This window comes from Leucoraja erinacea, chromosome 12 (assembly GCF_028641065.1).
Source record: "Leucoraja erinacea ecotype New England chromosome 12, Leri_hhj_1, whole genome shotgun sequence".
Taxonomy (NCBI): Eukaryota; Metazoa; Chordata; class Chondrichthyes; order Rajiformes; family Rajidae; genus Leucoraja; species Leucoraja erinaceus.
In genome coordinates, this window is record NC_073388.1 from 7373904 (window position 1) to 7396532 (window position 22629).

The following is a 22629-nucleotide window of genomic DNA, read 5'->3' on the forward strand; positions in this document are numbered from 1 at the left end:
GTCCAGTAAAGTCCAATTAAAGAGTCCGAGGATCTCCAATGAGGTCGATAGTACCTCAGGGCCACTCACTAGTTGGTGAAAGGAAGGTTCAGTTGCCTGATAACAGCTGGAAGGAACTGTTCCTGAATCCAGAGGTGTGCGTTTTCACACTTCTGTACCTCTTGCTTGATGGGAGAGTGGAGAAGATGGAGTTACAGCTGCAAGAACGTGTAGCAATCAATAAAGGGCTATGGGCCTATTGCGAGTTTATGTACAGGGACTTATCTATCCATGCACTGTATACTTGTATTTATACTTATGCATTTTAAATATGTATGTCATGTTTTATACTTTGGCAATATAAAAATGTTTTATCATGCCAATAAAGTTTTTTAAATTGAAATTGAAATTGAAATTGAAAATGAAATTGACCAGGGGGATGGGGATGCTTTTATTATTGTTAATGTTGGAATCCTGGCTACATCACTTCCACAGGAGTTAACTCTTTTGCATTATTTACTAGTAAATAGAAGAGGCTGTTGGCTTACACATAGGGTGTAAAGGTCAGCCAAGCTTTAAACCGGAAAGGACACAAAAAGCAGGAGTAACTCAGCAGGTCAGGCAGCATCTCTGGACAATATGGATTGGTGCGATGGGTTGGGCGGCACGATGGCGCAGCGGTAGAGTTGCTGCCTTATAACGCTCGCAACGCTGGAGACTCGACTCCATCCCGACTACGGGCGCTGTCTGTATTGAGTTTGTACGTTCTCCCCGTGACTGCGCGGGTTTTCTCCGATATCTTTGATTTCCTCCCACACTCCAAAGACGCACAGGTTTGTAGGCTAATTGGGCTTGGAATAAGTGTAAATTGTCCCTAGTGTGTGTAGGATAGTGTTGGTGTGCGGGGGGAATCGCTGTTTGGTGCGGACTCGGTGGGCCGAAGGGTCTGTGTCTGTGCTGTATCTCTAAACTAAACTAAATTAAACTAAACTGAAGAAGGGTCTCGAACCGAAACGTCGCCAATTCCTTCTCTCCATAAATGCTGCCTCACCCGTTGAGTGAATCCAGCATTTTTTGTCTACCTTAAACAAAACTAAGGTGATGTTTCAGATTGAGCCCCTTCTTTTGTATCCATTTGTGTCCTTTTGTGTATTAACTAGATTCTGCTGTTGTTTGACAACTGGATTTGCATATTTAAATCAGGAAGATATTGATGAAGCTAACATTGTGTACCTTAAACATGCCTGATCTAGATTACTTACATTCCTTAACGAAGTGGAGTTTTAATTGCTATTTAGTACATGCTATTGTCATCCGAGTTTTGCAATCTGTCACAGTATCACTTGGGAGAATACATTTTTTTCAATCCCACTGCATGTCATCAAGAACTGTGTCATATTTACGGTAAGCAAAGGTTAAGCAAATTACAGACAAACCTATTCCGCAAATCTTATAAAAACAATGAGCTTTGACCCAGCGTTCTATGCAACACTTAAAGGAGGAAATCCTTTGTCATGACTTCAGAGAAGTTGGAATCATTTGCGGAATTTGCTTATCTCCAGCGCAGACGAACTGCAGACCATTTCCTGTCTCTGCCTCTAATTCATTTCATGCCACAGTTACTCACTTTGATTTGGAGCTATATTACTGCACTGGGAAGAACGATCAAATATTATATTCCAGAACCGCGTTCCAGATTTTAAACTCAAAAAATCCTTCTTTCTTTTCACATTGTCTTCATCATTTCATGGCTACTGTGTATTTGACCTTATTTGTGAATTCAGTTCCAACCGTACATTTTTGGCCAGGTTGGAAATGTGGTTCCTTACATCAGGCAACATACAAAGACCTCAAGTCTTCCCACAACATCACAGCGCTCCCTTCCTAAAACCCCTGTCCCACGGTGCGAGTTCATTCCAAGAGTTCTCCCGAGTTTGCCCTGATTCGAACTCGGAGATTAACGGTAATGGCCACACCCGTCGGTACTCGGGGCTCTCGTGGACATTTTTCAACCTGTTGAAAAATCTTCAAGAGTCTATCCCGTGCTTACCTGCCATGAGCGAGTCTTCCCGAGTACCTGCCGTTAGCGGTAAGAGACGTCCCCGAGCTCCGACGTACCCGCAACGTTCATTCTCCGTGCTTACCACGAGTTTGATTTTTGTTTAACTCGGGAGAGCTCTTGGAATGAACTCGTGCCGTGGGACAGGGCTTTTAAGTTTGTACAAGGCAGTGTTCACACTCGTTCTATGATGTCCGACATTCGCACCCATTCCTTACCCACCAGGGGCAATTTTACAGTGACCAATTGATCTGAAAACCCACACGTCTTGGAATGTGGGGAGAAACTGGAGCGACAGGAGGAAGTGATGAGAGGGATAGACAGAGTTGATGTGGACAAGCTTTTCCCTTTGAGAATAGGGAAGATTCAAACAAGAGGACATGACTTCAGAATTAAGGGACAGAAGTTTAGGGGTAATATGAGGGGGAACATCTTTACTCAGAGAGTGGTAGCGGTGTGGAATGAGCTTCCAGTGGAAGTGGTGGAGGCAGGTTCGTTGGTATCATTTAAAAATAAATTGGATAGGCATATGGATGAGAAGGGAATGGAGGGTTATGGTATGAGTGCAGGCAGGTGGGACTAAGGGGAAAAAAAAAGTTGTTCGGCATGGACTTGTAGGGCCGAGATGGCCAGTTTCCGTGCTGTAATTGTTATATGGTTATATATGGTTAAGTCCACAGAGTCACTTATAAAATTCTCAAGGGATTGGACAGGCTTGATGCAGGAAAAATGTTCCCGGTATTTTGGGGAGTCCAGAACCAGGGGTCACAGTTTAAGAATAAGGGGCTATTCTGGGGACTGAGACGAGGAAAAACTTTTTCACCCAGTGAGTTGTGAATCTGCGGAATTCTCTGCCACAGAAGGCAGTGGAGGCCAATTCACCGGATGTATTCAAGAGAGAGTCAGATATGGCTCTGAGGGCTAACGGAATCAAGGGATATGGGGAGAAAGCAGGAACGGGATACTGATTTTGGATGATCAGCCATGATCATATTGGATGGCGGTGCTAGGTTTGTATGCTTCACAGTAGTGGACGTGCAAACTCCATGCAGTCAGCACCCGAGGTCAGGATCGAACCTGGGCCTCTACCAGCCGCTCCACTGCACTTGAAAATATATTGAAGTAATCTTCTCCAGATGAATTCCTTTCAGTCAAAACATGTCAATGGCAACCAAGTGTCCGCTTTGTGCCCAAGCATGCTCAAACTGGACATCGTAGAAGTCAAATGCAATGATTAGTGTCTGAGCACTTCAAATTAATATTGTACCAACAGAGTAGCAATTAACTGCTGCAAAACCCCATAAAGTGCTCCAAATAAAATTAATTAGCCTGGGTTATGATAACAAGTCTTTGGGATAATAGCCCTGTTAACATTTAATTTTCAGTTTTACTTCACCTTTTAAATTGGGTTGTTGGAATTCACCAGCACGGAGCTGATGACAGGACCATGTGGCTATTGTTTATTTTGGAATTTCTTTTATACTGAAGGGGATTTTCAATTCTGGACATCTGCCTGTTGACTCTATTTGAAAACTTAAATCCCATCAACAGAAAACGATGCTCTTTTGACCCAAAGAGCATCAGATGCCGTTAGCAAAAGCTTTACAACTCCCTCCGTGGAGAAGGCAGTGGAATTATTGTTGAATACTATTCACTGACCATTTACTGACTCACTGACTTCACATATCTCCGATGCTTGATGCAACCTGACACATTCTTTAACAGCTGGCAATGCCGGTTAAAATATAGTGCTTTTGTTTTTAGAAAAGGTCTCTCTCACCGTGCGTTTTATGTGAATTCTGAAAGGGAGGTTAAGACTCCCATTCAAAGCTGAAGGTTGAAGATGTGGACAGCTTTAGATTAATCTCTTAGGATGGCCAGAAGGCAAATAGCAAAGGACAAGTTGAAAGCCTATTTACGAAGTAAATGAATGGGTTGAGAGGACTGGAATGGTTTTGCTTCCAAGGGCTATTACTAACCAACCTAATTAGAAAACCACTGATGTCTCATCTATGTCAGCATCGATGTTTTGTGCCACCTGACTAGAACTTAGAAACGGATTAACGTGAACGTGAACTTAGAAACATAGAACATTCGGCCCTTCGAGCCTGCACTGCCATCCAATATGATCATGGCTAATCATCCAACTCAGTATCCCATCCCTGCCTTCTCTCCATACCCCCTGATCCCTTTAGCCACAAGGGCCACATCTAACTCCCTCTTAAATATAGCCAATGAACTGGCCTCAACTACCTTCTGTGGCAGAGAATTCCAGAGATTCACCACTCTCTGTGTGAAAAATGTTTTTCTCGTCTCGGTCCTAAAAGATTTCCCCTTTATGCTTAAACTGTGACCCTTTGTTCTGGACTTCCCCAACATTGGGAACAATCTTCCTGCATCTAGCCTGTCCAACCCCTTAAGAATTTTGTAAGTTTCTATAAGATCCCCCCTCAATCTTCTAAATTCTAGCGAGTACAAGCCGAGTCTATCCAGTCTTTCTTCACATGAAAGTCCTGACATCCCAGGAATCAGTCTGGTGAACCTTCTGTGTACTCCCTCTACGGCAAGAATGGCCTTCCTCAGATTAGGGGACCAAAACTGTGCGCAATACTCCAGGTGTGGTCTCACCAAGACCCTGTACAACTGCAAAAGAACCTCCCTGCTCCATTTGCCCACTCACCCAGCCTATTCAAGTCACCTTGCAGCCTCCTAGCATCCTCCTCACAGCTAACACTGCCCCCCAGCTTCGTGTCATCCTCAAACTTGGAGATCTTGCATTCCCTGGAGGACATGGATAGGCGACGTTTCGGGTCGAGACCCTTCTTCAGAATCATTGTACTCGTGGGGAGTAAGCTAGAAGAGAGGTGGGGGTGGGACAAGCCGTGGGGAGTGATGGGTGGATACAGGTGATGGGGCGGGGAGGGGGGGGAGGGGAGGTTGATAGGCAGATGGTCGGACAAAGGACAGAGATGAAAAGTCATAAATGCAGTCATAGTCTATCTGCGTATAAACCCACTCCCCCTTGCAAGTGTTCATGTATTATCTCCCATGCCTTGTCCTGCCCCCCACTTCTCTTCCAGTTTTCTTTCCCACCCCACCTCTATCAGTCTGAAGAAATGGTTCCAACCCGACCAGAAATCACCTGTCCATGTTCTCCAGAGATTCTGCCTGACTTGTTGTTTTACTCCAGCACCTTGTGTCCTTTAGTTTGACATAAACATAGTTTTGGGTGGTGGGTTGGAATGGGTGAGGTTTCGGGCGGAGAACCTTCTTCAGGCTGAAAGTTAGGGGAGTGGGAGACAAGAGAGATAAGGAAGGGTAAGGTGTGAAAACGAGACATCAAAGGGAATGGAGATGAAGGAAAATGGAGAGTAGATCATTGTTAGCTGGGAGAAGGTGACAACGAAGCAAACGGCGATAAAGTTTAATCAGGGGGAGAGTCACACTGGTCGGAGAACTAGGATGGGGGAGGGATGGAGAAAGAGGGAAAGCAAGGGTTACTTGAAGTTAGAGAAGTCGATATTTATACAACTGGGTTGTAATCTTTTGTGGATGGATTTCCTTGGAAATTCAATATTCTTTAACTTTTCATCTCACAGCTTCCTGTTCTGATAACTTCCTCTTCCAGTTGCTCATGTCATGAGATGATTATCTTGCTTTCAAGATGATTTATTAGGAATGAGTATCTCTGATTCATCACCAGTAGGGGAATCCACCTTATGAGACAGTGATCAGAGTGAATCAGCCACAACTAAGCTCTGGGTTGAGAGTAGAAATGACATGTCAGTGGGCCTGTTGCCTACTTGTATGCTCAGGCATATACAAGCCTACATTGTAGGCAGCAATGTCAACGTGCTTATAAAACAATTGTCAAACATTGTGCACCGCCAACTATGGGCGGCACGGTGGCGCGACTGGTAGAGAGCCGCTGCAGAGACCCAGGTTCGATCCTGACATCGGGTGCTGTCTGTGTGGAGTTTGCATGTTCTCCCCGTGACCCGCGTGGGTTTTCCTCCCCCCCCCCCCCCCCCCCCCCCCCCCCCGGGTGCTCCAGTTTCCTCTCTCCTTAATCGCCCCTCTGTAAAATGGCCACCTAGTGTGTAGGGAGTGGATGAGGAAGTGGGAGAACAAAGAACTGGTGTGAATGGGTGATCGATGGTTGCCTTGGACCAAGTGGGCCAAAGGGCCTGTTTCCATACTGTATCACTAAACTAAACTAAACTAAACTAAACTAAACTAAACTAAACTAAACTAAACTAAACTAAACTAAACTTCCCAGGCCTCTATAAATTGCCCAGAGAGTTGTGAATGTGTGGAATTCTCTGCCACAGAAGGCAGTGGAGGCCAATTCACTGGATGAATTGAAAATAGAGTTAGATAGAGCTCTAGTGGAATCAAGGGATATAGGGAGAAGGCAGGCACGGGTTACTGATTGTGGATGATCACAATGAATGTCGGTGCAGGTTCGAAGGGCCGAATGGCCTCCTCCTGCACCTATTATCTATGTTTCTATGTCCCTAGGGTGCAGGCAGGGGATGAGTAAGTGGAACATTAAACTAGTGTGATCAATAGTCAGTGTTGATTCAAGGGGGGGGGGGGGGGGGAAGATGGGTCTGTTTCCATGCTGAATCTCTAAACTTGAAATCAAAAATAAAACCTTTGACTTGTTCTCGTTTTTCTTTCAGTTTCTTTTATCTGTAACCCAGACCCAGTTCCATTTTTGAATCTAATGAATTTATTTGATATGTAAAATCTATTGAACTTTCATAAAAACAGCTTTATTTTTTAATCTATTTATTTGTTTTAATTTATCTGAAGTTGTTTTTCCCGCAATGTCCCCAGGTAAATGATAGTGGTGGTGAGCAGGTCTGAAGAAGGGCCTCGACCCGAAAAACGTCACCCGTTCCTTCCCTCCAGAGAGGTCCCGCAGCCTGTCCCGCTGAGTTAAACTCCAGTATTTTGTGTCTATCTTTAATGAGGATCTTCTTTCATCGGAACAGTTCTATCCATCCACGTTGGTTTACGGAGTGAGTGTGTGTGTGTGTGTGTAAAGTTAATGGCAGTCATTCTAATCTGTCAGTAGCTCGTGAAGCTGAATTTCTGGCGTTTGTCAGTTTAATGTTCCATTAGGTGACCACTGCTGCATAATTTGTGCCAGAGGTAGATTCTGAGGAGACAATAAATATAGTCGACACCTCCCTAAACATCTGAGAGTTATCCTCGCTCCTCTCACACCCCCCCCCCCCCCCCCCCCCCCCCCCCCCCCCCCCCCCCCCCCCCCCCCCCCCCCACCACCAAACATGCTTCACCCAGTTCAGCGATGTTAACCTACGGGGTTACATACACAACGGGGTTAGATACACAACTCACGGCTCTGGTTGTCTGAACTGTCATACCTGAGATTGCACACATTTGGGCAAGGTATTGCAGAGATGTCTAAACCTGCCGAGGCACAGGTTACAGCAGAGTAGGTTGTCAGAATGAAAGGGGAGTGGGAACAAGATACATTTCATTAGGTCACAAGGTCATGAGTGACAGGAGCACATCTAGGCCATTCGGCCCATCAGGTCTACTCTGCCTTTCACATTCAACCATGGCTGATCTATCTCTCCCTCCTAGCCCCATTCTCCTGCCTCCCCCCCCCCCCCCCCCCCCCCCCCCCCCCCCCCCCCTCCCCCCCCCACCCCCCCGATACCCGTACTAACCAGAAATCTATCTATCTCCGCCTTAAAAAATATCCACTGACTTGGCCTCCACAGCCTTCTGGGGCAAGGAATTCCACAGATTCACCACCCTCTGACTAAAGAAGACCGCTCTATGCAACAGTGGGGTGACACGGTAGAGTTGCTGCCTCACAGCGCCAGAGACCCAGGATCGATCCCGACTACGGGTGCTGTTTGTACGGAGTTTGTACCTGCTGCCCGTGACCTGCGTGGGTTTTCCCCGGATGCTCCAAATTCCTCCCACAGTACAAAGACGGGCAGGTTTGTTGGCTTTGCTAAAATTGTTAATTGTCCCAAGTGTGTGTGGGATAGTATTAGGAGATAATGGGCCAAAGGATCTGTTTCTGTGCTGTATTCTCTAAAAAAATCTAAAACTGCAATGCTGAGAAGTATATTCTATACTGTATCTTCCCCTTAGCTCTATCTATTTTGCTTGTTTGACTTGATTCTATGTATATATTCCATTGTATATCTAATCTGTTTGGATTAGCACGCAAAGCAAAGCTTTTCACTTTACGCTGGTAAACATGACAATAATAAACCGAAACATGAACCAGGATATGGGGTGCTTGCCCATTCCCCCATAGATGCTGCCCGACCCATTGAGTTACTTAAGATTCCAGCATCTACAGTTCCTTGCGTCCCTGGTGAAGTTACAGTTGTATCTTTTCCTTTGCTCCACCTATTGTAGTTGCATTTGGCTTGATTGTATTTGTGTGTCATGGTTTGTGATTTGCTTGGATAGCATGCAAAACCATGCTTTTCACTGTACCTCGATACATGGGTCGGGGACAGTTTCTTCCCAGCTGTTATCAGGCAACTGAATCATCCTCCCGTAACCAGAGAGCAGTGGTGAACTAATACCCACTTCGGACTATCTTTGATCGGACTTTGCTGGCTTTGCCTTGCGCTAAACATTATTCCCTTATCATGTATCTATACACTGTAAATGGCTCGATTGTAATCATGTGTTGTCTTTCTGCTAACTGGATAGCACGCAACAAAAGCTTTTCACTGTACCTCGGTTCACGTGACAATAAACTAAACTAAACTAAACATATGACAATAATAAACAACCCTGTTTGCAAGGAGATGCTGCCGACCACAAAATTTGTATTATCTTATTCCAGAAAGGCAGTGTAGATGTTATTTTCATTGTTTGTTATTGATTCTTGGTGTCACCGATAGTTATTGAAGTATATTTTAAGTAGGTAAATAAGTAAGTAAGTTTATTGGCCAAGTATTCACATACAAGGAATTTGCCTTGGTGCTCCGCCCACAAGTAACAACACGACATACAGTGACAGTTACGAATGACTCAGAAAACATTAAACATTAATAATAATAAAACATAGAAACATAGAAAATAGGTGCAGGAGTAGGCCATTCGGCCCTTCGAGCCTGCACCGCCATTCAATATGATCATGGCTGATCATCCAACTCAGTATCCTGTACCTGCCTACTCTCCATACCCCCTGATCCCTTTAGCCACAAGGGCCACATCTAACTCCCTCTTAAATATAGCCAATGAACTGGCCTCAACTACACTCTGTGGCAGAGAATTCCAGAGATTCACCACTCTCTGTGTAAAAAATGTTTTTCTCATCTCAGTCCTAAAAGATTTCCCCTTCATTCTTAAATTGTGACCCCTTGTTCTGGACATTAATGATAAAACACAACTGATCAAGCATGTGAACCTACAAAATACCAGATCAAAGGGAGGCTACAGATTTTTGGCTGTTGAGTAGAGCTACTACTCATGGATAAAAACTGTTTTTATGTCTGGTTGTGGCAGCTTTGACAGTCTGGAGTCGCCTTCCAGGGGAAAGTGATTCAAAGCATTTCTGACCAGGGTGAGAGGGGTCAGAGATGATCTTGCCTGGCCCTTGCAGTGTATAGTTATTGATAGTTATTTATATATATTTTATCAACATTATGCAATTTGTGAAAGCTTTAAGTGGTGACATGAATATTGAGTGGGGGAATGATGGTGGGGTAACCATACTGTATTACAAAGAATCGTAGGTTAATAGATGGGAGCAGAGTAGATTTAGCCAGGCTTAATTGAAAACCAGGAGATAAAATGAGGTCAGAATGGAACATGATGCAAAACAATGCACCACATTGAAATGTGTAGGAAGGAACAGCAGACGCTGGGTTAAACCGAAGATAGACACGATATGCTGGAGTAACTCAGCGAGACAGGCAGCATCTCTGGAGAGAAGGAATGGGCAACGTTTTGGGTTGAGATTCTTCCGAAGAAGGAAACAAAATGAATACAGTTAAAGGATGGCCTTTAGCAGCACAGGAAAAGTCTGGTTTCCCATTGCAAGGAACAAACAGGTTAAGCAGTCACAATGCCTCATGGTTGAATGAAAAACATAAGGAAATACTCAAGATCAAGGAGGGAAAAACGTATTAGGCATGAAGAGTGGTAAATAATGTGAGAGAAAGTTAAGGGATTAGCATGGAATTCAGATTAAAACAAAAGTTGACAAAGGAGAACTACAAGTTATGTTATGAAGGAACACAAACTAAATATTACTATAATTTATACTCAAATTAATAAAAAGGTAAAGGTCCATTGGGGCAGGCAAGCCAATGGCAGAATATTAAATTATTATTTTGTATTGATACTTAACAGGAAGATAAAACTGGACAATGAGTTACAAGACAAAGATAATTCCAAATAAAAGTGATCTATTTAAATAAACAAAATCTGAAGTTCTTATAGCTTACGTGATATGTTTGTTTAAGATTAGTTTAGTTTAGTTTGTCCTCATGCATAGCGAGGTGCAGTGGAAACATATTTATGTGGAATTATAGACAATAGACAATAGGTGCAGGAGTCGGCCATTCGGCCCTTCAAGCCAGCACCGCCATTCAATGTGATCATGGCTGATCATCCCCAATCAGTACCCCGTTCCTGCCTTCTCCCCATATCCCCTGACTCTGCTATCCTTAAGAGCCCTATCTAGCTCTCTCTTGATAGTATCCAGAGAACCGGCCTCCACCCTCTGAGGCAGAGATTTTTTTTCCTTCTAATGATGTATTATTAGTAAATCATTCCATTCTTTTTTTTATCTTGACATTTGTTTTTTTCCTCTTTCTTTCTTACTTCCTATCTATAAAAAAAACTAAAAGCAGAATCAATCCACAATTGATAATATGAATAATGTGCGACTGATATACATGAAATGTTTATAATATGTGTTTGCTTCTAAAAAATATATTATTTTTTAAAAAATGAGGCAGAGAATTTCACAGACTCACAACTCTCTGTGAGAAAAAGTGTTTCCTCGTCTCCGTTCTAAATGGTTTACCCCTTAGTCTTAAACTGTGGCCCCTGGTTCTGGACTCCCCCAACATCAGGAACATGTTTCCTGCCTCTGGCGTGTCCAATCCCTTAATAATCTTATATGTTTCAATAAGATCCCCTCATCCTTCTAAGCTCCAAAGTGTACAAGCCCAGCCGCTCCATTCTCTCTGCATGCGACAGTTAGCTACCATTGGTGGTAGGGGACAAAATGTAATCTCTACTAAAGGAGAGAATAGAAGAACATTTGGAAATAATAACAGTAAAAGTAAGTGGTCACGAAGGAGGTTAAATTGGAAGGTCTGAAGAAGGGTCTCGACCCGAAACGTCACCCATTCCTTCTCTCCAGAGATGCTGCCTGTCCCTCTGAGTTACTGAGTTACTGAGCTTTTTGTGTCTATCTTCGATATAAACATGGCACTCCATATCATAAACGAGAAAAAAGTGATAGGTGGATACAGGAGAGAAGGGAAGAGTGCAAGAATGTTACCATTGACAGGGAAAGAGGTATCGGGTACAACTTGGTAGATATCAGGATCGGTTGATTACAGGAACAAGGTGCATTGTAATAAAGCCATGCTCTAGGTTAGCAAGGCTATAAAAGAACCAACCCAAACACTGCAGCCTCTTCTTCGAAGAAAGAACTGAAAAGTAGGACAATTATGCTGAACCTGTCTTGATCCTTGGTTAGATCATGGTTGGATTACTGCACTGTGCACAGTTCTGCTCACCATATAAAATTGATTTGGAGTCAGTGGGGACGATTTATTGGGATTCTATTAGAAATACACTGGCACAAACATATCCGGCAAGGATGAGAAAAGAAAGCAGAGGCGTTATATTGGAGATCTTTAAAATGATGGATAACTTTGATGGAGTTGATGCGGAAAACATGTTGTCAGTGTGAGAGGATGCATAAGTCGAACCCTTCGCTAGCCACCAAGTAACCCAAATAAAATCCAGTAAGGAATTGCTGGAGGACTTTTTGACATTTCCACCATGGGAATAGGTTCTGACATAACCTTCATTCCATGTTTTATCCATATTTAATGTCCAAATTTTTATCCCCAAAATTTAACAAATTGCTTTCCAATTGAATTATGTAAAAGGTTATAGGGTTTGAATTTCTCCTTTCAAGCAGAATTAGTGCAGTTCCCAAACAAGTAGTTTTGAAGGGAAAAATAACCTTGCTCTGAATTTCATTTAGATTAGTTTAGAGATACAGCACAGAAACAGGCCATTCGGCCCACCGAGTCTGCGCCGACCAGCGATCCCCGCACACTAACACTACCTCACACACACATTTTACATTTATACCAAGCCAATTTTAACCTCCAAACCTGTACAACTTTGGAGTGTGGGAGGAAACCGGAGCTTTCAGAGAAACCCCACGCATGTCACGGGGAGAATGTTCAAATTTTGTATAGCGCGCACCTGTCGTCAGGATCGAACCGGGCTCTCTGGCGCTGTAAGGTAGTAGCTCTACCGCTACGTCACCGTGCCGCCTTTAACTTAATCCCCAAAATCACTTGATAACGTGAAAAAACTTTCACGTTTGTAGTTTTAGGTTTAGAGATACAGAGCGGAAACAGACCCATCGGCCCATCGATTCCGTGCCGGCCAGCGATCACCCCGTACGTTAGCACTATCCTACACACTAGGGACAATTTACATCTTTTACTGAAGCCAATTAACCTAAAAACCTGCGGGTCTTTGGAGTGTGGGAGGAAACCGGAGCACCCGGAGAAAACCCACGCGGGTCGCAGGGAGAACATGCAAACTCCGTACAGACAGGAAAATAGCATTGCCCTGTCATTTGACACAATCAAAACAATTGATAACGAGAAGAGACTGCTTTAAAGGGACCTGCTGTTAAATCATACATGGCCTCAGTTCCTTCACCTCATGATTGCGTCAAGATAATCAAGATAACCTTTTTTGTTGTCAGACTGATTCTTCTAATAGTTTTTTTTTTCGAGATTCAGGAAAATCTGTTTACGGAACGACAGCTTTTTTGCATCAGAAACAACTGGGCAGTAAGTCATTAGAACCACAAAGTACCGACAAGCGAATTGTAACATTTGTGTGTGTTGCAAACCACATTAGCGGTTTTACACTTATAATGGGTTAATGGTTTTTACACGGACAAAGTTCTTTGTCAACGAGCTGAACTGGGCTGATGGTTGATAAAATTAAGTCAGAAAGTGCACAGGAATTTTAAATCGAACTATCATTTTATCAAAAATATGCTTCATGACATCAACGGTGCACTATTTGGCAAACGTCGTTCTCACTGAAAGAAAACTAAGTTGAACACATGTTGTGAAAACATTCAGCACTTCAGGCGAGACGCACTGAGGTGTTGACATGCCATTGAAAACTTACAGTGAAAACACTAAGATTGAGAAAAACAGATGAGAACAATGTTATTGCCTAGTTAATAAAAGCTGTAATCATCCAGTATTGTCTTACCTTCGATCACAAGGAATCCCCCAAGAAGGCAAAAGAATGTTGTCAAAAATCCAGGGTACATTTTTGCACCCGCTGTGGATGATATTCCTGTCCTGCACTTAATTACAATGCAAGATATATTCCTATCTTTTTTTTTTTAAAGTTCTGTGCAATCTCGATAATGTACTCAAAACGATCCAAAGAGGCAGGTGCTGTGTCCTGTCCTAACTCAGATGTCGGAGATTGTCGCTTGGCAAAACTTTCCCAGTCTTTCCGCCGTCTCTCGGGCTCTTCATCATAGCTCCACCACGAAGCAAGTGACACGGAGGGTGAGGAACATTGTTTAAAGTGGCTTGGTTGTTTCCTATCTGACCGCACAGCCAGATGAAACCCGAGCTGCTGTGAAATGACGCTAGGCTGCTTCCTAGCAGTGTGCGGAGGATCCTTTATAGTGCAGAAGAACGGAAAGTAGCTCAGTCAATCTCTGCAAGAGGGAGCCACTTAGTGTCAGAACCCAAACAGCAGCAACGAGTTCTGAAATACACTGCAATAACATTAAGATGCCTTCACACGAGACCTGTAAAACTTTCACTGCATGTGGCAACAGTCACCTTTATGATCATCCTTGTGCATTCTTTTCCCTCTCTTAAAGAAGCAAGAAGTACATAGCCTTAAATTTAAAAACAATATTAGTAGTCAAATGCAACACACACTCTGAAACCTTCTTTTCCTGCATAGTTTAGTTTAGAGATACAGCGCGGAAACAGGCCCTTCGGCCCACCGAGTCCCACCGACCAGCAATCCCCGCACATTGACACTACCCGACACACGCTAGGGACAATTTTTACATTTATACCCAAGCCAGTTAGCCTACAAACCTGTACGTCTTTGGAGTGTGGGAGGAAACCGAGGTTCCCAGAGAAAACCCACGCAGGTCACGGGGAGGATGTACAAACTCCGTACAGGCAGCATTCGTAGCCAGGATCGAACCTGGGTCTCTGGCGCTGTAAAGGCCCGTCCCACTGTTCGGGGTAATTCAAGAGTTCGCCCGAGTTTCCCCTGAATCGAACTCGGGCTATTACAGTAATAGCCGCTCGTAGTTACTCGGGGCTCTCGTGGACATTTTTCACAGTGCTGAAAAAACTTCACGAGTTACTGCGTTTCCCGAGTACCTGCCGTTAGCGTTACGAGCCGCTACGAGACGTCCACAAGCTCCGACGTAACCTTTACGTACATTCTACGTACTTACCACGAATTCGATTTTTTTTAAGCTTGGGAGAGCTCTTGAATTACCTCGTACAGTGGGACAGGCCCTTAAGGCAGCAACTCTACCACAGCACCACCGTGCCTGCTGTTCCTTTGTTTTTCCTCTGAGGCTTTTGTTCTAGGTAGAGAAGACAGTCAGAACGTATTTTCCCCTGGAGCAGAAATGTCAAAGAGTCGAGGGCATCGCGTTAAGGCAAGGGGGACAAAGCTTGAAGGATATGCGCGGGGAAATGTTTGTCTTTGTGCAGAGGGTGGCGAGTGCCTGGAACGCATTGCCGAGGTTGGTGGTGGTGGAGGCAGATATACGACAGTGGCATTTAAGAGACGTTTGGATAGGAGTTTGGCTTGGATTTGGAGTCTGAAGAAGGGTCTCGACCCGAAACGTCACCTATTCCTTCTCTCCAGAGATGCTGCCTGTCCCGCTGAGTTACTCCAGCTTTTTATGTCTATCTTTGTTTAGATATGCAGGGAATGGAGGGATATGGATCATATGCAAGCAGATAAGAGTCGGTAAGGAGCGGGCACAGTGGTAGAGTTGCTGCCTTACAGTGCCAGAGTCCCGGGTTCGATCCTGACCATGGGTGCTGTCTTTACATAGTTTGTACGTTCGTCCCATGACCTGCTTGGGTTTTCTCTGAGATATTTAGTTCCCTCCCACACTGCAAAGATGTACAGGGTTGGAGGTGAATTGGCTTGGTGTAAATTGTCCCTGGAGTGTGAAGGATAGTGTTAGTGCGTGGGGATCATTGGTCGGCGTGGACTCGGTGGGCTGAAGAACCTGATTCCACGCTGTATCTCTAAACTAAACTAAACTAAACTAAACTAGATACCAGATATCGGAGAGGAAAGACCTTTGGCTTTGGAGGTCTCCCTTCCAAACATGGGCTTATGGTGAAGTGAAAACTAGGTTGGGATCACAAGGAACTGCAGATGCTGGAAACTTGAGCAAAGCACAATCTGCTGGAGGAACTCAGTGAGTCAGGCAGCACCCGAAATAACCTCTGCTCGTTCCCTCCACCTTCCAACACACTACACAGTGTAGATTCAATCCAGTTCCTATTGAGGTGTTATAATCTTTGATTAATATTATATTACACTAAATTTATGTTGCAATTCATGTCGAAATTGCAAGAGTTAAGGCAGTTGGGGAAAGGGAGTCAGTTTTGGTTAAATCATGAAATACCTATTGCATGAATAGCAAGGAAGGGCAGATGCTGGTTTAAACCGAATATAGAAACAAAATGCTGGAGTAATTCAGCGGGACTGGCAGCATCTCTGGACAGAAGGAATGGGTGACATTTGGGGTCGAGACCCTTCTTCAGACTGAAGTCAGGGGACAAGGAGATACAGATATAAGGAAGTGCAAGGTGTGAAGATGAGACAAAGGGGATTGAGATCAAGGAAAATGTAGAATGGATCATTGTTAGCTGGGAGAAGAGAACAACAGAGCAAAGAGAGATAAAGTGTAATCGGAGACAGTCAGATTGATGGAGAGAGAGGGAAAGCAAGGGTTACTTGAAGTTGGAGAAGTCAATGTTCATACCGCTGGGGCGTAATAATATGAGGTGCTGCTCCTCTAATTTGCGCTGGGCCCCACTCTGACAGTGGAGGAGGCCCAGGACAGAAAGGTCAGTGTGGGAATGGGAGGGGGAGTTAAAGTATTGAGCAACCGGGAGATCAGGTAGGTTTAGCTGGACTGAGCGGAGGTGTTGAGTGAAACGATCGGCGATGTGTTGGTGAATATCCTTTGCGTTGCAGTCCAAGTAATTTGATGAAGCAACCCAAGGATCTAGCGCCACCACTGGAGAGATACTGACAGTGCGGCCTGAGAGGTTCACTATGGAAGGTACAAAGTTTCTCCAGCATTTTTGTCCACCTTCGATTTTCCAGCATCTGCAGTTCCTTCTTAAACAAGTTTACAATGGAGTTCTAATTATAAATGTGAGCAGCGTAATTTATAATAGAAAACATCAACAGAATATTATGAGTAAAGCAGAACAGGAAATTCTATTTTAAATAGGAAATGCAGCCAGAGATGTGATTATAATATAATAGATGTTGGGAAAAGTATATTCCAAGTTCTCGGAAGCTGTGCCATTTAAGGCATCGGGATTTTTCTTTGGGATATAAGGGGTTTAATATGCCCCGGACTAAAAGGCCTTGCATATAATGGACAAATTGCTTCCATGCCATTGCCCTTCATCACTTGCACTCTGCATTATAAATGGGTCTGAACACACAGGCATGGATATTTATTTGTATAAGCCTTAAAAGGCATTTGGTTAATGCAATTTTCATCTGCGGAATGTGAAGCTGTTTCCCGCACGTGACTGTTTGACTTTGAGCTGGTTGTTTAGAACAAGGGACAGTACGGCCCACGGCCCTTCAGCCCACAAGGTTTGTGCCGAACATGATGATGCCAAGTTCAAGTGCTCACCAAAAGCTGGAGCAACTCAGCGGGTCAGGCAGCGAATCTGGAGAGAAGGAATGGGTGACGTTTCGCGTCGAGACCCTTCCTCAGACTACTCTCCTCTGCCCGCACGTGATATAGACCCTGACCTCGGGTGGACTATGAGGAGGAGAACTGGATATTTTCAGTGCCTACCCTCACAGTGAATTCTGCTGTGGGGGGACGTTTCTTGTTGATTTCTATAGTGTACTGTTCTGTGTCTTTTTCCTTTTTTCTTTTTCTTTTTTTATTTTGTATGAATTTGTGACATTGAATCTATTCAATTAATTTGATCAATCTCTGTAAAGCACTTTGGTTCAAAGTGATTTTGTTTAAAAGTGCTATATAAATAAATATTATTATTATTATTATTATTATTTCCGCTGTATATCCGCATGCCCGTCGACAAGCCTCTTAAATCCACCTCCATTACCTCTCCACCTTGCCCATCGAAAGGGTCGCCAACGTTCTCACTCCCAAATAAGGGACAAAAGGTCAAAATACGGGACAAATCCCCGACAGCAATTCGTTGACCGACTGGGCCGTGGCTGGGTGAATGATGAGTTGGCCCCGGGTGCTGGACTGCACGCAAAGCCCAGCCGGCGGGCCAGCTGAATTCTGGCACGGGGAACGTTGCGCGCAAAGTCCGGCGCCCCATCCAACTCATGAACCGATGATCAGCCGTGAGAAGGAGGGGTGGTGGTGTCGGCGGTAAGCGAAGGTCCGAAGGTCAGACAGTTGGCCGGGATGCGTGGGTGAATCGGTGCATCCCAAATATTTGCATGATCGTAGGTTAATTGTCCCTCGTGTGTAGGGAATGGGAAGCAAAAGCGGGTTAACAGAATTAGTCTGAACAAGTGATCGATGGTTAGGGTTGACAACTGTCCCGTATTAGCTGGGACATCCCGTATATTGAGCTAAATTGGTTTGTCCCATACAGGACCGCCCTTGTCCCCCCGTATTTGACCGCTACTACTCAGGTCGGGGAGGCTGTCAGGTCTTACCCGTCCCGACGTGGTGCAGCCCATGGAGTGCAGCAGCAGAGCCTCGCCCGTGACCCCATCGGTCAGCAGCCTGGCTAGCTGTCTGACCTTTGGCCCAAAACCAAAGTATTATCTAACTAAATGCACCAACTTACAATAATTGGCTCCATATGTAGAAAACCCCCCAGCTACCTACATATTAAAAAAACGATTCCTGCGGATGCAAGTATATCATTGGGGTTATCAGGTGGGCACCTCCCTCCATTGGTGTTTCGTTGAGTCAGGCCCACGACACCTCGTGAAGGCTCCACAGTTGGTTCTGGTGTCCCCTCAATACCTGCCCTCACCGCCTATGCTACCAGTGTCTACTAAATAAAAGAAGCTGAACATTCGTCATGTATCTATACACTGTAAATGGCTTGGTTGTAATCATGTATTGTCTTTCCGCTGACATGGTTAGCACGCAACACAAGCTTTCACTGTACATCGGTACACATGGCAATATAGAACATAGAAAAAAGGTGTAGGAGTAGGCCATTCGGCCCTTCGAACCAGCACCGCCATTCAATGTGATCATCACTGATCATCCACAATCAGTATCCCGTTCCTGCCTTCTCCCCATATCACTTGATTCCGCTAGCCCTAAGAGTTCTATCTAACTCTCTCTTGAAAGCATCCAGCGAATCGGCCTCCACTACCTTCTGACGCAGAGAATTCCATAATCAGAGATTCATAACTCTCTGCGTGAAGATATTTTGTCCTCATCTCAGTCCCAACAGGCCTACCACTTATTATTAAACTGTGGCCCCTGGTTTTGGACTCCCCCAACATTGGGAACATGTTTCCTGCATCTTATAGAAACATAGAAACATAGAAATTAGGTGCAGGAGTAGGCCATTCGGCCCTTCGAGCCTGCACCGCCATTCAATATGATCATGGCTGATCATCCAACTCAGCATCCCGTACCTGCCTTCTGTCCATACCCCCTGATCCCCTTAGCCACAAGGGCCACATCTAACTCCCTCTTAAATATAGCCAATGAACTGGCCTCGACTACCCTCTGTGGCAGAGAGTTCCAGAGATTCACCACTCCAAATTGTTATACTGTCATTCATGGTGGAAACAGGCCCTTTGGCCCAACTTTCCCATGCCGACCAACATACCCCATCTACACTAGTCCCACCTGGCAGTATTTGGCCCATATCCCTCCAACCCTTTCCCATCCATTTACCTGTCCACCTGCTCGAGAGAGAAAGTGTCCATTTCACTCAATGGGAGCTCTTGGAGAGAATCATTTACGGTGGTGCAGCAGTAGAGTTGCTGCCTTACAACACAAGGGACAGGGGTTCGATCCTGACAACGGGTGCTGTCTGTACAGAGTTTGTCCGTTCTCCCTGTGACCTGCGTGGGTTTTCTCTGTGACCTCCGGTTTCCTCCCAAACTCCAAAGCCGTACAGGTTATGATATGAATTAGCAATATCACTTCTGAGCAAGATTTATTTCAGCTCATATTACAAAGTCAGCGATATCTTGAAGTTGAAGGTAGACACAAAAAGCTGGAGTAACTCAGCGGGACAGGCAGCTTCTCTGGAGAGAAGGAACGGGCGACATTTCGGGTCGAGACCCTTCTTCAGCATTCACACTTCATTCACACTTACTCCAGCATTTTGTGTCTTTCTTCAGTTTAAACATAGAAACATAAAAACATAGAAAATAGGTGCAGGAGTGCCCTTCGAGCCTGCACCGCCATTCAATATGATCATGGCTGATCATCCAACTCAGTATCCTGTACCTGCCTTCTCTCCATACCCCCTGATCCCTTTAGCCACAAGGATCACATCTAACTCCCTCTTAAATATAGCCAATGAACTGACCTCAACTACCCTCTGTGGCAGAGAGTTCCAGAAATTCACCACTCTATGTGTAAAAAGTGTTTTTTCTCATCTCAGTCCTAAAAGATTTCCCCCTTATCCTTAAACTGTGACCTCTTGTTCTGGACTTCCCCAACATCGGGCACAATCTTCCTGCATCTAGCCTGCCTAACCCCTTAAGAATTTTGTAAGTTTCTATAAGATCCCCCCTCAATCTTCTAAATTCTAGTGAGTACAAGCCGAGTCTATCCAGTCTTTCTTCATATGAAAATCCTGGCATCCCAGGAATCAGTCTGATGAACCTTCTCTGTATTCCCTCTATGGCAAGAATGTCCTTCCTCAGATTAGGTTCCTCAGACAAGGAACTGCAGATGCTGGTTTGAACCGAAGATAAACACAAAAAGCTGGAGTAACTCTCGTCTCGTATACACCATCGTCTATATCTCTCGTTTCCCTTTCCCGTGTCTTTTGGTCTGAAGAAGGATCTCGACTTGAAACGTCACCCGTTCCTTCTCTCCAGAGATGCTGCCTGTCCCGCTGAGTTACCCCAGCTTTTTGTGTCTATTGATGGAGTAACTAAGCATATCAGGCAAGGTCCCTGGAGAAGATGGATAGAAACCTGATTTAAACCAGCATCTGCAGTTCCTTCTTACACATTCTTTGGTGGGACTTGAGTTTACACCATTGTGGCGCCAGACTTTAGCTGTGACACTAACTTTTAGCAACAAAAGGGATGGAAATGATGCTAAAAATAACGATCCAGAGGAAGAGACAAAAAGTAAAATAATATGAAACGTCTTCGAAACATTGCTAAAATATAAATATTTTCGATCTATTTTAAAATGGGACATAAACACATCTTGGAACAGGGTTGGAGTTTACATTTCCTACCTCAATTTCAAACATTCAGTATTCCTATACTTCAAAAAATAAACTAATTCCCTTAATTTGTGTGCAGAATCAGAGTTTACTATTTAAAGAAAGCAGTGCCTTGAAACAAATTAAATAAATAATCTTCCTGGTATTCCTCAGGCATCAACTCAGACCAGTATTTGCTGATAAATAAGAAAATTAGATTTAACAAAGATCATCTTCAAGTGTACTAAATTGAGAGAATTTAGGAGATTGAGAGGGATCTTATAGAAACTTACAAAATTCTTAAGGGGTTGGACAGGCTAGATGCAGGAAGATTGCTCCCAATGTTGGGGAAGTCCACGACAAGGGGTCACAGCTTAAGGATAAGGGGGAAATACTTTAAAACCGAGATGAGAAGAACTTTTTTTCACACAGAGAGTGGTGAATCTCTGGAACTCTCTGCCACAGAGGGTAGTTGAGGCCAGTTCATTGGCTATATTTAAGAGGGAGTTAGATGTGGCCCTTGTGGCTGAGGGGATCAGGGGGTATGGAGAGAAGGCAGGTACGGGAGACTGAGTTGGATGATACATGATCATACTGAGTTGGCATGATCGAAGGGCCATGCCTATCTGCACCTATTTTCTATGGCTATGTTTCTATGAAACATAGGCTCGAATTAGGGGCCGAGTATCCCGGCCTGCCTTCTCTCCTACCCCCTAATCCCCTATGCAACAAGGGCCACATCTAACTGTTTCTTAAATGAGAGAGATTTGCCTTGATACCCTCTCAGAGAGTCCAGAGATTCACCACTCTCTGTGTGAAAAAAGTGAGAGAGATTTGCATAAATTCATGTTTTCAGATACAGAGATCAAGAGATCAAGAGATACAGTGCAGAAACAGGCACTCCGGCCCAACGAGTCAGCGCCGACCAGCGATCTCCGCACGCTAACACTATCCTACACACACTAAGGGACAATTTACATTTACACCAAGCCAATTAACCCACAAACCTGTAAATCTTTGGAGTGTGGGAGGAAATGGGAGATCCCGGAGAAAACCCACGCGGTCATGACGCAACTCTACTGCTGCTCCACCGTGCTGCCCTTCCATTGAGATTGTTTTATCGTGTCTTTCCAGACGCCCATGCAATTGGGTTGAGTTTGCACCTGCAGTCAGGATTGAACCCTGGTCCCTGGCTCTGTCAGGCAGCAACTCTACCGCTGCGCCACTGTGTTACCCTTCAAACGATACTTGGACACGTATATGGATTGGAAAGGTTTAGAGGGATATGGGGCAAACTCAGGCAAATGGGACTAGCTCAGATGGGGTATATTTGTTGGCATGGATGGATTGGGCCGAAGGGCCTGTTTTCATGCTGTTTGACTCTATGACTGTGACTCTAAACCTCGTGGCTCCCACATTGGTGTTTGCCACTAATTCTCTGGATTATTATCGAATACGGTCATATTGATTGGGTGTCGCTTGAAGATAGTCCCTGATAATGCTGCTTCCATCCATAGAAACATAGAAACATAGAAACATAGAAAATAGGTGCAGGAGGAGGCCAATCGGCCCTTCGAGCCAGCACCGCCGTTCATTGCGTCCATTGTCTGATCGTCCCCTAGCAATAACCCGTGACTGCCCTCCCCATATCCCATTGACTCCACTAGCCTCTAG

General features: G+C 44.5%; 1 pseudogene; it reads right to left on the reverse strand.

Moving 5' to 3' along the window:
• Positions 1 to 15422, reverse strand: part of LOC129702040 (vascular endothelial growth factor receptor kdr-like) — a 161319-nt pseudogene extending 145897 nt beyond the window's left edge.
• Between the last annotated feature and the right edge of the window lie 7207 nt (positions 15423 to 22629).